This window comes from Acomys russatus, chromosome 12, assembly GCF_903995435.1.
Source record: "Acomys russatus chromosome 12, mAcoRus1.1, whole genome shotgun sequence".
NCBI lineage: Eukaryota > Metazoa > Chordata > Mammalia > Rodentia > Muridae > Acomys > Acomys russatus.
The window spans coordinates 55,146,048-55,161,322 of NC_067148.1; the positions used below are offsets into that span (position 1 = coordinate 55,146,048).

A 15,275-nucleotide genomic window follows, 5' to 3' on the forward strand; every position below is an offset into this window, starting at 1 on the left:
TTCTTTTAAGACACATGAAGGTATTTTTTTTTCTCCCTAATAAATTACCAAAGGAATGTTATTTGGGCTAGAGTGGGAAAGTGGGATGGCTAACGCGTCACGACTTCAAGAGTAAAATCCTGTAATATACTCTGAACTTTATCTGGCTGCATTAAGCCCGGGTTTTTTTTTTTTTTTTTTTTTTTTTTTTTTAGTCACGTTAGGTTTTCCTGTTCCATTTATAGTGAAGATACCATTTGCTGTCAGTGGCAAGTATCAGGACTGATCTAGGGTTTAGTCCCACTCTAGTGCCCATGGCGTCTCTCCTTGCATAGTCAGCTCTACACAGAAGTTATGTGCAGCCCAGGGCAACAGGAAAGCTGAGTAGAGCTTGTCTCCTGTCGTTGTCACAGATACTAGGCAAACTGATGGCCAGCACTGGTGAGAAGGTTCAAGCAGTTACAGACTTGCCTGTCTGGCATGCAGCACGTGGACCATGTGCTCGGCGCTTAGCACATTCCATGCTTGTGTGTCATCTGAGAGGGGAACTGCACGCTCGGCCTTTTGTTTACCTGGAGCCTACACCCTCATGGTTGGCCTTCAATAAGCATGTACCGAATGAACGAAGGACTGCACTGCTTTGTTAGAATATATATTTGTGTTGATATAAAAAAGTGTTCTAAGGCTTTGGAAACCTGTCTGCATTAGGCCATTTTCTGTGATCTGAGTGACATACCAGAGGCAGGCTACGCATAAAGACAAGAGGCTTGTCGACGCACAGCTCACCCAGGCAGCCCTGACTGTGTGGCGTCTGTTGGTGCATGGCATCGTGTTAGGAACACACCAGGGGCTATGGAGTCAGAGTGGAACACAGGGAGGCTGAGGAACTGGGGTTCCGCGCTCCCTTCTGAGGGCCTCCCCTAGTTGACCCATGACCTAAGAACTTGTCAGCAGGCTCCACCTTGAAACGAAACATGAACACAATAAAGAGAAAACTTCCAACCTGTGGACCTGAGGAGCAAATGATTTCTGAGCACAGTGCCACCCATGTGCACGGCACACATTTCATCCAGACACAATCTGTGCCACTCCTGTTTTTCATGTCATGTCAGGTCTTGTTCCTATGACCCAGACAAGTCTTCACAACTAACAGGCAGGAAAGGAGATTGACCACAGCTCCGTCCTGCCCATGGATTTTAAACCTTGTCCTGAGCATCCCCACGGCACAAACCATCAGAAGCCAAAACCTCATAGCATTCAGGAAGAGAAAGACCATACCACCAACACAGGAACTGAGCGTGCCACCAACACAGGAACAGAAGAACCATACCACAATCACAGGAACTGGATATGAATTGCCCATTTTCATCTAAGGCCCCTTAGCCATGATCATACAAAGCATTCTGCCTTTGAAATAATTTTTTAAAAATACACTTATCGTTGTGAAAAACCCAGGAGGTGGATTGGCGGGCTCAGGTTTTAGTAGGCCATTTGCTCTGGACTCTGTGGGCACGTACTCATGTGCCCACCAAACACTTATACATATAGAATAAAAATAATTTTTCCAAAAAACTTTTCGGAACAATAAAGATTGGTGGTTCTATCTGTGAACAACCCAAGTGCCAGCCGCACACTGCTGGCTGTAGAATAAAATATTGGAGTGTACAGGATAAATAAAAACAAAACATTTTAAAGTTATTAATAAATTGAGACAACAAAAACACAATTAAAAAACCACCAGATAATTCCATCTGGAACAAGACCACTTTATAACCGGTAGGTTATAAACATATAACCTGCAACAAGCTACAGTATGTTAACTCTATTCTGCCCTATAACACACATTTAAAAATAGCTCCAGGGATTTTTAAAGTCAAATATTCTCTTTCTGAAAGTGTCTTTTGTTACTCTATGAATGACAATTATTTCACGGTTTGAGTAATAACTATTATTTGACTTCTAACAATGTAATTCTACTTTGAGTTTGTCATGATTTAATTACCAATTTCACTCCCCTCTGCCTTTTCTACCCATCTAAAATGTTCTGGTTTTTTATACTGCTATTCTGTAGGAAGATGGGAGAAGATAACTGACTTTGAGATCTTCTGGTGAATTCCTGCTTTAGTTTATGGGGCGACCTGTCTCACTCCTGACAGGCGGAGGCTCCTGTGGGAGTCTGGTGTTCAACCTGCAGGTGTGTTGTTAGTGTGTGTGGTAATCACAGGACTTCCCAGAGCCCTTACAATTAAAAAGTTACCGTGACCCCATTGTTTTCATTTAATTGGTGACAAGAGACACCAGTCAGCGGGTGGGAAAGCAACCAATCTCATCCCATTTCAGCATCCCGCTGTCCAGAACATTTTAATTAGAATGGGCCTCACCACTTGTCATCTGTGAGCTCTTACTAAGGTGCACATCAGCTCAGCGGCTCTCAGCCTGTGGGTCGCGACCCCTTTGGCAACCCTCTGTCTCCAAAAACATTTACACCACGACTCATAGCGGTAGCAAAATTACAGTTAAAAAGCAGCAAGGAAAATAATTTTATGGTTGGGGGTGGTCACCACAACAGGAGGAGCGGTAGTGAAGGGTCGCAGCACCAGGCTGAGAACCAGGATGGATGAGTTCATCAACTCAGCTGAGCCTCGCGGGTAAAGTTAGGAGAGATCGATGTTTTCTCTTAACTCCGACCACAGCTTTAAAGGGAAAGATGATTCGATTTCTACTTAAAAGTACATGGCTAATTTCCACGTCTAGTTCACATCTCCTCGCATTTAGTGAGGAAAATATGAAAGGGCCAGCAAGACAGCTCAGCGCATAAAGATGCTTGGAGCGAAGCCTGCCGACCTGAGTTTTATTCCCGAGAGCCATGGCTGTGGGAAGGGAGAACCTACTTCCACAAGTTGTCCTGTGACCTGACTTGTACATGTGGCCCGTCACATGCACACCACACATGCCTAACTTTTTTTTTAAAGTGACACAAATTTAAAACCATATCAAGTAAGTTTTGTCCTATTGTTGGCCACAGGGATATTTTAACATGATACATGAGGAGGAGCTTTTGTTCTGAGCCATTCAGCTGCCTGTGCAGGTAGTCTGCGAGTCGTTCTAACTGGAGAAAAATATTTCCTAACAGAAAAGCAACATAAAGTAAAGGGTTCTACGGGAAGATGGGACAGGGTCACCTCCATGCCACCGCTCGATGACTCATGGAGACAAGGATGGCATCTTGGACTTTCAGCAGTTGTCCTGTTCCAATTTTATAGGCAAACTCTCTATGAAAACACACCACTTAGATTATGTCTTCTTATCACCGGCTTGGAAATAAATAATGCATGTGTGGGGGCCTGGGGAGGAACGGAGAGCTTCCAGGATGGGCTGGAGTGCCTTTTGCTGATTTTTGCTAAAGAGACAACCAGCATAGATCCAGTTAGGATTTTTATTAGAATATATTTAAACAATATTTAAGAATACTTATTTTTTAGATTTTACATTTCTTCATGTGCCCAAAGCATTGCCAGAGCTCCATGTAGATTTTAAGACAGGATGTTAAATTATCTATGGCCTCTGCACTGCTAGGCGCTCTGCCTCTCTGCACCTCTGGGCATTCCAAGGAACCACAACATGACACATTCAGAGCCTGGGTTAGCTACAGTTTTTGTTGTTATGACTGCGTAGACCTGCCAGGGATGACATAATGGAGGAAGGACTACTCTGGCTCAGTTTCAGACGGTTCAGCCACAGTTGCTTGCCATCCACTAGGGTAGGATGGCGTGGTGGCAGATGCTTATGGTGGAGGAAGTTCCCTATTTCTTGGTGGGGAGAATACAGAGAGTCAGGGAACACTGACATTTAGCTTTGTCCTTTACACTTTTCTTTTCAGGTCCTCAGCCCAAGAAATGGTTGTCAGCTATATTCAGCGTGTCCCTCTACCTCCTCAATGCTTTCTGGAAGAGACTTGAAAATCTCCTAGGTGATTGCAAATCCAGCCAAATTGGCTTTGCCGATCACTCACCACATCCTACCCATGGATCTCTTGGTTTCAAGTTCTCAGAGCAAGACTAACAGACAAGATGCTAGGTCACTGGTGTGGTATGGCTGCTTTGTCTCTAGTCTACAGCCGTGGCCCACAGAAATGTGCAGTCTCACACAGAGCAGAGGCGCTGAGCTCAGTCTTTCTCCCTCTGATCCTGATGCCATCAATTCATTTCTCTTGGTTTGGCTTTGTAGTGTGTTTGCGCACTACAGGGTGGATAATTACCAGTAAATTTACCAACAGGCAGAATATACAGTAGAGTACCAAGTACCTGGGACACTCCCTCCCCTGGGGAGCTGATAGATGGCTAGATTACCTTTATTTCTTCCCACTGGTGACTTTGAAGTATCACTTAATAAATTAAGACTGGCTCTTTAAGACTTATATCATGTACCCTTTTCTCTGGGCAAGAATAAAAGGTTTTAAGCTATTATTTTTAATCTTTTAGGAGGTCAAATTTATATAACTTCCTTTAAAATAATGATACAGGTTGAAGCTTTATTAAGAGGTCAACTGTGAACCAACATTCTGGGGAGGAAACACTACATCATTTATGCTGTATCTTTCTAGGTGGTTCTTTTGAATAGTTTTAATCAAATCTATTGAAAAAATACAGCCAATGAACAACATTAGAATCTGCCCACTGCCAGAGCAGAGATGCCTCAAAGGACTCAGAGTCAGTAAACATGTGGTGGCTCAGTGAGAACTTGACCTTTCTTCTCCTTGGATGTTTCTGCCATGTCCAAGTGTAAGTGCAGACCTCGATTCCTCCTCCACATCTCGCCTCATGGTTTTCACTTGACAAAATTATTTGCAAGTTCATTAAAATCAAATTCCATCAGAGCCCAGATGATCTGGGGGAAATGGCCCAGTGAGAGAGGGCGGAAGGGACATCCGAGAGACAACATGAGGATGGTTATCTGATGGCTGACTTGCATTATTGGAGCAGCAACTGAGGGAGAAGCCTGGGAGACAGACGGGGACATGGCACATCCCCAGGACACGTTTTACAGGAGGAGTCTCAACTATGACATGGGCAGTGAAGCAATATTGTGTTTAGGGCAGGTTTTTAATATGCAGGTACAATTCGGTGCACTAACTATGGATTTAGTTTTTTTATTATGAAAAAAACCCCTACTTTATGCATTTTGGGGATTTAAGTTAATGGTCTCACTGCACCTTCTGCTAGGATTTTCATAAATATACTTATGTTTTTATTCTACTTAAAATGTAATTAAAGTGTTCCCTCTGACTACCTTAGCTCATATATACCAAGAAAAAGGCAGCAAGCCCGGGAACCATCTGAAGGAGTAATAAGTTTCCAAAACAATAAAAGCGAAGCCAGGCAGGCTCCAGTGAATTCCAATGACTGTTCTGCACTAAGATGCCGAGCTCTCCACGGTCACAGAGTGGAAGGAAATTGAACATCCTGCACACTGTCATTTTTTTTTCTGAATAGGGAACGTGTTTTTGTGATTCAATAACCTCCTCCCACACCCCTCATACCACCATCATTTTCCACAGGATATAATTACACATCTCAGTGGCCCACCTCGGGAGAACGTTACTCCAAAATGATGCAGTCTGTTAAAAATGCCACAGCTCTCAGATATTTAAAAAAAAAAAAAAGAGAAAGAAAACCCTATTCAACAGAAAAACTGCCAGAAGGAATGGGATTGCAGGTCAAGGCTGTGCGGAGCGACAGAGTGTTTTCAGACAGTGTGGGGTCAAGTGTTTTAGAAGCTTCTGAAATCGAATTTTTCCTCCCTTTCTCTTATGAATAAAATTGTGCACGTTAAAACTATTGAAATCATCACCCTGGAAGGAGGAAGACGAACTCACCAGGGCATGCAGAGTCTCTGAACTTTCTTTGTTTTCTGCCCATATGTCTCTTCTCATTCTCCCAAGCATTGCATTTTATTAGGTCCATATAAAGTATTTATTGCTGGAGCACTAAAGCAATGGAAGACATCTACGTTTGCCTGAATGGCCACAGAGTAGAATGTTGATGGAAAGGGGCCCTGAAGTTAATGCTCAGGGGTTGCAGTGGCCTCTGGTCACTGTCCCTCTCCAATGTCCCAGACAAAAGCAATCAAAGTATTGGACACTTCTAGGACATAAGAGATGGAAGTGGCTGAGAACACTTGTGCTGTGTCTACATCAACACGCACATGGCCATTATGTCCTTTAAAGTTGCTAAATTCTTAGCAATTCAAAGGTCTTTTAACCTTTAACCCAATTAGGAACCATGCAGAATGTTTCTGTTCTGAGTGTCAGGAGGATGATGGTCTTGGCAGTACTTACCCTATGACAGTCGTCCTTCACCCAACATCGCTTTGTAACCTAAAGCAAACCTATGCAACCTCGGTGGGCAGAACTCTGGGTCCCCCTGTGTCCGGCTGGCCTTCCAAATGTGTGTCTTATGCTGGAGAATGTCACTCTGAGAGAAAGATGTGTGACATTCAAGGCAAGGTCATGTTTCTCTTTGAAATACATCCTTGCTGGATATTTAAAGTACCTTCAATCTTTCGGTTCACTGCCGTGGATACCTCCTATTAACGATGCCCATATTCCTCAAGTGTATCAAAGCAGAAGAAAGTGTGAAACACACCAAGCGGATAAAAGGAAGAAAACCAAACCAATTAGCCAACGAGTGAACACAAACTCCTTGAGTAAATGAGGGACAGAGGCAAAGGTGGGGACAAGCGATGGCGGAGCAGCACACACTGTAGCTGCTTCATAAGGTGTGGTCTCCAGGGGGCTGGGCTGAGTTCTAGTTCAGAGTGCATTATACAGGCAAAGGTGAGCGTGCCGAGATGGCTGGTGCCTTCTTGTCACGCATTTCCTAAAAAGATAGCTTAGAAGGAAGCTCCCATTCTTGGCCATGCTGTGGAACCCCCTCTTTTTCGGGGGGGGGCTGCTTCCCTCAGATTTGAAGGCTTTACTGGCTCCAAAGGCCCATGAGGAAACTCTTAAGTTTAGAATTTAGGGAGCCCTGTCTTCTCAGAACTTGATCCTGAAGGAAGTTTTCAAGCACTTATCACTGGGGCTATTCAGCCCACAGAGGCTGCACCTACAATCCAGGCTTCCTTGATAGGATCTCTGTTGCTTATCATAGTGAGAGACAGGTCCCAGCCAGAGACTAGGCAGGGAGGCATTGTAACAGTGTAAACTTCCATCACAGGATGCTCAAGTTGAAGTTGACTTTCTTCAGTTGGGCTTGGGTCAGTCCCTGGCCATCTCTTGGTTATGTGGTACATCAGAGATTGGATAATTTTTCAGAGTCTAGAACTTGGGTCCACCCCTGTCCTCACTGAATTACCCTGCAAACCCTCAAGGAGACCACTGTAATTAGAAGGTGTCAGAGCAGTGATGTCACAGAGCCACCAGGCACAGGCATGAAGGAAAGGGCTGCTGTGTTTGTGAGGCAGCAGAGGGGATCGGAGCCAACAACGGTTTTGCAATTTCTGGAGGTCACGCCAGGCTGAGGTCGTAGCACCAGGATTACTGCCCACACTGCGGAATGGCTTTTCATTTCTCCGAGATACAGATAGCGCTGGGGTGTGGGATGTTAGCGCTGCTCAGAATTGCAATTTCCTCCCTCTCTGCTCCTAACTCCAAACAGTCAGTGAGCCTGTGCTAGAGGCGCCCATCTTGTCCAGAAAGATCAGAAGCACCTCTTTGGGGAACGGTAACCTGGAAACTGCCAGAGAGCAAATGGATGCTTCCTTGCAAAATGCCAGCTGCCCACGTCTGGAGAGCAGCTGGAAAAGCGAGTCCCTATTTATCTTTTATTGAGCTAGTACAGAAGTCTCTGAATCAGTGTGTTTGCTGCCCTGTGGTTTGCACACTTAACTTCACAGTGAGCTCCCTAAGACATCCTGGGCTTCCTGGCACTTTCCTATTTGAAACTCCTTCCTGGTGCCATAGCTATCAGCACTGAGGTCAGACTAAATGACGTGTGCGCCATGCAGTAAGTGCTCAAGTAGGGCAGGGTGTAGTAAACACGCAAGCAAGGCTGCCAGCTACCATTCTGGTGTTTAAGCCTGAGGCTCCGATGACAGGATGCCTTTTCTGACTCTGTTGCTGGATTTTATGACTGTCTCTCTGGCGATTCTTCCTACCCTCCACCCCATCCATTGGCTTTTTCTTTTTCCTTTCCTGATTCTACACTGCACTCAGAGGCAGGAAGACACCTCTCTTTTTCTTTCGGATGGTAGGGATTGAATCCAGGGTCGCATGCTCACTGTGGAGCCCTACTTCAGCTCCTGGGGGTAGTTGCTTTGTGCTTGCTCATCTGTTAGTAATCAAAACAAAATATGAAACAAACATCCACCATTGAGTGTGACTTCTTAGAAAGCTGCGACTTAAAAAAAAAGTTCTCACCTTAGAAATCAGAGTACACATAAGCTCTGTCAAAAAGGACTGAAAAGATAAAGTACAAATTTTTAAGAGATGACAGGCTTGGGTATGAATAAATGTAGCATAAAAAAGAATTTTAATATGCAATTTGTGCCTCTCTTTTGACACGTGTTAATTTATAAAATCTCTCAGCACAGTTCCCTGCTCTTCCTTTAATACTGAAGCCGAGGTGATTAGAGACAAAATTTCACCAAGAAGAATTATGTTTAAAAATGTAGGAAGTAAGTTTAGAAATACTTTTTCAGTTTAGTAAAAAATAATTATATCTCAGTTTACTGCGGAAAGTCCAATGTCTGTTTACTTGTTCACCAGTGTTCTCTTATGGAGCTGTGCCCCAGGCCCATATCAACCCTATTGAAAATTATTTCTAGAGTCACAGAAGCTCTTCCTTGACAGAATCTAGCCACATGTCCTTCCGTGTTGAGGACTGTGGATACCTTTACTTCTGAATTGCAAAGTCTTGACATTGAGCTGTCACTGATGCACTGGAAGGAGAGGCTAACACATGGAAGCCACGAGCCTAACAGGAGCAGGGCAGAAGCCCAGCACAGGCAGGAGTCCTGGGGTGCTGGGGAGACCCTTCCCTAGCACAGAGTGGCCCCACCTTGGGAACCCCAAATGAGCAGATGCATTCTCTTGCTGCATGGTCTTGGACAGCACGCATTACCCACTTGCACGTACGCTGCCAAGCTGTGCTTGGGATAACATGCTTTGGGACTGGCAGGAGCAGGTGGCTAAAGAAAGCAGGCGAGGACCCATGAGGCTGACAGTAATGGTGGCCACAACCTACAGGGTGGGGTTTCTCTGTGTAGCCTTGGCTGTCCTAGACTCACTTTGTAGACCAGGATGGCTTCAAACTCACAGCGATCCACCTGCCTCTGCCTCCCGAGTGCTGGGATTAAAGGCGTGCGCCACCACACCCAGCTAATGTTACCCAGTGCTGTACTCACTGTTACCCCCTCCCTTATATCCTGCACTTTCCCCTACTTGCTTAAATGAGTTAATTATCATATGGATACATTTACTTGTGAATGAATATGAATACATTTATAATAAATGAAAACTTTACGGATTAGGTAAAGATAATAGAAAAAAAAAAACAGGTAGGAAATAAGCAAACAAGCAAGCAATCAACACCAGCATCAAACTCCACCCTGGCCCTATTGCCTGGCTATATTCTAAGTCTGAAGCCTCTTTTGAGGCTGAGAGAGACGGAACATTGAGAGGCCCCAGCCCAGAAGACTCAGATTTTCACCCAAGCTCTGATTACCTCTCGGCTGGAGCCATGGGCACATCTAGGTTTCAATTTTCATGATTGGATTTCTACAATATTTAATGGGTTTGCCTTCTGTGTCAAGAGCAAGCAAATAGCTGGGGAGACGGCTCACCGTGCATAGGCACGAGGGACTTGGGTCTGTGTCTCTAGAAAGCGAGTAGATGCATGTGTGTAAATGTTTGAATTTGTATCTCTGGAAAACGTGTAAATGTGTGCCTTGTGTGTGGCAGCATGTGTCTGTGACCTCAGGGCTTGAGGAGCTTGCTGTCAGCCAGTCTAACTGACTTGTGAGTTAGCTGAAGTTCTGGTGAGAGGCCCTTCTCACTAAATAACATGAATGAGAAGCAGCTGAGGGGACCCCTAACATGGACCCCTGACATGGACCCCTGACATGGACCCCTGACATGGACCTCTGACATGGACCCCTGACATGGACCTCTGACATGGACCCCTGACATGGACCCCTGACATGGACCCCTGACATGGACCCCTGACATGGACCCCTGACATGGACCTCTGACATGGACCTCTGACATGGACCCCTGACATGGACCCCTGACATGGACCTCTGACATGGACCCCTGACATGGACCCCTGACATGGACCCCTGACATGGACCTCTGACATGGACCCCTGACATGGACCCCTGACATGGACCCCTGACATGGACCCCTGACATAGACCCCTGACATGGACCTCTGACATGGACCCCTGACATGGACCCCTGACATGGACCCCTGACATGGACCCCTGACATGGACCTCTGACATGGACCTCTGACATGGACCCCTGACATGGACCCCTGACATAGACCCCTGACATGGACCCCTGACATAGACCCCTGACATGGACCCCTGACATGGACCCCTGACATGGACCTCTGACATGGACCCCTGACATGGACCCCTGACATGGACCCCTGACATGGACCCCTGACCTCCACATGCAAGCACTCATACAGACATGCACACATATAAAAATCTGATGATATCAGTGAAAAGAACACATAGAGTTTTACCTGTAGAGCCAAGAAATGCACACAGTATGTATACATCTATCTGCATACTATATGGAGCATCTAGAACTTTTAGGGAAATAACCAGAGCATTCTAGGGACAAATATCTATACCCATCCCAGACTCAGAGCACCAAAGAGTAGATGCTTGTCCTCTCTCAGCTTAGCACCCTTAGCATGGGACATCCATTGAGACCTATGAGAGACACTACCACTATTAGTGGCCACTGTCAATCAGGACATCCTTACATCATCTATCTACCACCTACCTATCATCTGTCTGTCTATCTATCTATCTATCTATCTATCTATCTATCTATCTATCTACCTTTGAATGTACTATTCTGAAGCATGGATTCTGCAAAGCTTTATATTATTGTGACTTAAATGTTATAGGGGTAACCACCCACTTTATAAATTATTTTAAACCCTAATCCATAGGAACATACCTGCTTGGTAGTGTAAATCTGGCTAAGAAGCTCACAGGGCCTAGGGGTGACCTTACCACTCTCACTGTGCTAAGCAGGCAGAGTAGCAACTGACTCCTCAATTCCTTTCTCTCTTCCCATAATTACTGCAGTATTTGGATCTTACGGGGATCTTTCTTTGTTTGGTGGGCAGTGGGTAACACAGAAACTCATTTCAGAGTGTGGAGAATAAGTGTCAGGGGAGTGCTCAGCCACAAATGGGGACATCTACATCATCTCTGTTCCCTGAAATTCAGGGTCCAGCACAGAAGAGGGGACAGAAAGTCTGTAAGAGCCAGAGGCTGAGGGCACCAACAGTGTCATTTGGGCATAACAGGGCCATTGCATTCATGAATTCACAGTTGCTGCACAAGACTAAGCAGTCAATGTCCAGCATGGAGAAGGACGTGGTTCCCATGCCCTAGGCCTGACCAAGGAGTTGTGGACAGCTGGTGGCTTCTAGGGGGTAAAGTCAGTTTAAGGTTTATATAGCTCCACACCCAAAAGTCTATGGGCAACACAAGAGGTGGGGGTGGGGGAAGAGAGAGAGAAAAAGAGGGAGAGAGGGAGGGAGAGAAGACACTTAACTTGGGAGGGGGACAGGAAGGGTAGATCTGAGAGAAGTTGCAGGGATGAGTTGGGGGTGAAAATGACAAATCCATTATATAAAATTCTCAAAGACTTAATGAAAATATTTAAAAACAAGTCCAAGGATAACTTAAACAACTTAACACAAACCCCATCTCAAAACAAAACAGCAAGAAATAAGATCAGGCATCCATTTATTGCCTTGTCTTTCACGTGTAGGCGACAAATATAGCAACCCCAATATTGATTAGATAGCCCAAAGAAATAAAATGACCATCTCACAGGGACTGCAGCACCCTATTTTCATGGTTGCACCCTAATGTCATGGCTGCACCCTACGTTCACAGCTGCACCCCATGTTCATGGCTGCAGTACCCACAACAGCCGTGATGCAGAAAGAACCTAAGTGTCCATGGCTATATGACTAGATACAAACCCGTGATACACATGAACAGCATGGTGCTATGCAAGGCATATTTTCTATATCGTATTGAAAAATATATGCATATATCATATCTAATTTTAAATAAATTATCCTCATGTTTGAGAGAGAAATGTCCCAAAACAATTTTGTTTTGTTTTGTTTTGTTTGGTCCTTTCCCTTCAAGACTACAATCTGAGGACACAATTCTGTTACTTTAACTCAATCAGACTTAGAAGTTAAAAGGAAGTACACAAAGTTGCATTTATATTCTCCTACTTTTTTTTTTTTTTTAATGAGGAGTTGGTCTTGTTTCAAGCAACCAGATAACAGAGTGAAAGCTTGAGGTTGCATGATCTTAGCTTTTTACTTATATTTCCCAAAGCTGGAACTAAAATAGAGCCACGATGCTGCACGCAACAAGCTGCATGGCCTTCGAATGTGTTAGCAAAGGCCACCGAGCTGAAAGTGACTGAGGTATGCCCAAGGATGAAGTGGAAAATGCAAACAGCGAGGTCTGAGGCCTCAGCCGTCCTGTGCTTCTGTCTGTTTTGAGACAGGGTGACCTGCCGTATTGTATCTAGACACTCACTTCATCAAAAAGTGCTCCTGAAAAAGAATTTGAATTTTTGTAAAAGGTTTCATATACTTTTTTTTTTTTTTTTTTTTTTTTAAGGCTCAATGTTTTCATCAGGAAAAAATTCCTTTAGTTACTCACAATGCACTCTGTTTTCAGTGGTAAGAACATGACACCAGACCTCACCGGTAATACCCCAGGACAGGTCAGCACACACACTGTGTGCCTACACCATGCTAAGCACTTTAACACAAGAAGTACCCGGAGAGAGGCCAGTGTAGCTGGCAGGAATCCCTACTCTGCATTTCCATGGTAGAGCTCTAGCACTCTCCTTGAAGTTGACTCCAGCACAGTTTATATTTCACTTCATCAGTATTTTAGTAAACAATGATTGTGAAATAAAATTTAAATTCTATCAAAGGATTTAGAAACTGCACACTGTGTATTCTGCTCTGTGCCCTTTCACCTCCAGTGTAGGTTTGTGTAGACGTTACCTATGTAGTAACAGAAGACTCCTATCCCTGTGGAGCCTCTTCAGTTTCACCCCTCTGCCCTTCACTTCCACCCTCTATGCTTAGGTCTCCAGCGTTTACATAAGGGTGTCTGGGGGGCGGATCATAAAGAATCTCTGTCTTCCCTCAACACTATGCCTTGGGGATCCATCCAAGCTGTTGCATTGTCACAGTTCATCCTTCCTCGTGACAAATATTCCATGATGTGCTGTTAGCTAACTTCCTGTCCTATAACAACAACAACAACAACAAAACCACATACACACACTATATGAAGACCATGATATGCCACCTGCCCTTCCCCACGCTGCTGTCTAACTGAATGAACTGGAAGGAATCAACACAACGCAGTCCGTGACACTAAGACAATTGGATTTCTTTTTTTTCAGGAGAGCTTACATAGACTGAAATGGACCTCTGAGCAAGAGGGCTTCTGTTGAAAGGGTTAGGTAAACAACCCATGCGCACCACTGGTGAGTAAAGCCTGAGTTGCCTGACATAGTTTCAGCTGTCTGAAATGACACCAAGGGTCCCGCGTGCTGCCTGAACCCTCTAGGGAAACCGCAGAATCGGCAAGCGGTTCCAAAGCAACAGAATTTGCTGCTTATCTATTTTTAGTTCAGTACTAATCCCAAGACAAGCAAGGGACCATCAGTCATGCTGCTCAGCTGTGCTGCTCAGCGCCTTTATCACAGGCACAGTGGCTCTCACCTCAGAGACGGGTACTGCCACTGTGGGAGGGCCGTGGCCCAGTATTTGATGCCATCGGGTATCTCTTCTCTTACTTCCTCTGTTTTGCTAATTGCTGCATTTGACTTCGACCCTCTAAATCAATACAAGTGAAGCTCACAGGAACTCACGGAGACTGAAGCAGCAAGCTCAGAGCCAGCACTGGTCTGCACCAGGCCCTCTGCACATGGCTGCCTGTTTGGTGTTTTTTTCAAATGGGATTCTTGAGTGTGCGAACAAGTGGGTCTCTTATTCTTTTGCCTTCTCTTGAGTTCTTTTCCTTCTGTTTATTTTGTCAAATTCTGATGTGTTAGTTTTTATCTTATTGTATTATTCTCTCTTAGAAGCCTGTTTGTTTTCTAATGAGAGACAGAAAGGGAGTAGATCCAGATGGGAGGGGAGGAGAGGAGCGACTGAAGGACTAGAGGGAGGAGAGAAACTGTAATCATGATATATTATGTGAGGAAAAATCTTATTTTCAATAAAAGAAAAAATCAGTTATGACCGGGTGAAGGAAGTGAACTGGGTAGATATAAGACTTGACAAAATATTCATTCACCATCTATTGAGGTACAAAATAGGAATTCTTTGTTTAAAATACATCAGTGACAAATCCTATAACTAATGTAGCCTTAGTGTATCCTTCCAACACACCCAGCTTGTTTGTGTATTCCTCAAACATTGTTTGCTGGTGATCGTTTTTATCCATGTTCATTTGTACCTTTGGTCTGTAACCATGCATGTTTTCTGTTTCTTATATTTGTGAAAATATTCTGTCTCTCGAAGCTGACTGAATAGCTTTCTGTATTTTTATTTTTTTGTTCTCTTAAAAAAAAAGTACTCAGTCCTAAAGGCAAGAGTCAGGAGACATGGCAGAAGAGGGAAAGAAGGAACGTGGGACCTGTAGATAGGGTGGGAGCCGCTAAAAGCCTGCTCCTGGGCAACCAGGAACTTACAGCAGCTGAGGGTGTCTGCTCCCTGTGATGGTAACACCCCTACAAACGTGCTGAGCTCCTGGGCAACCAGGAACTTACAGCATCTGAGAGTGCCTGCTTCCTGTGATGGTAACACCCTGCAAACGTGCTGAGCTCCTGGGCAACCAGGAACTTACAACAGCTGAGGGTGTCTGCTCCCTGTGATGGTAACACCCCTGCAAATGTGCTGAGCTCCTGGGCAACCAGGAACTTACAGCAGCTGAGGGTGTCTGCTCCCTGTGATGATAACACCCCTGCAAACGTGCTGAGCAATCCCAAGAC

General features: G+C 44.7%; 1 protein-coding gene across 1 annotated transcript in view; it reads right to left on the minus strand.

Moving 5' to 3' along the window:
- The window catches only part of Ptprm (protein tyrosine phosphatase receptor type M), a 680,548-nt gene that overhangs the window by 93,191 nt on the left and 572,082 nt on the right, over window positions 1-15,275 (minus strand). The window lies entirely within an intron of this gene.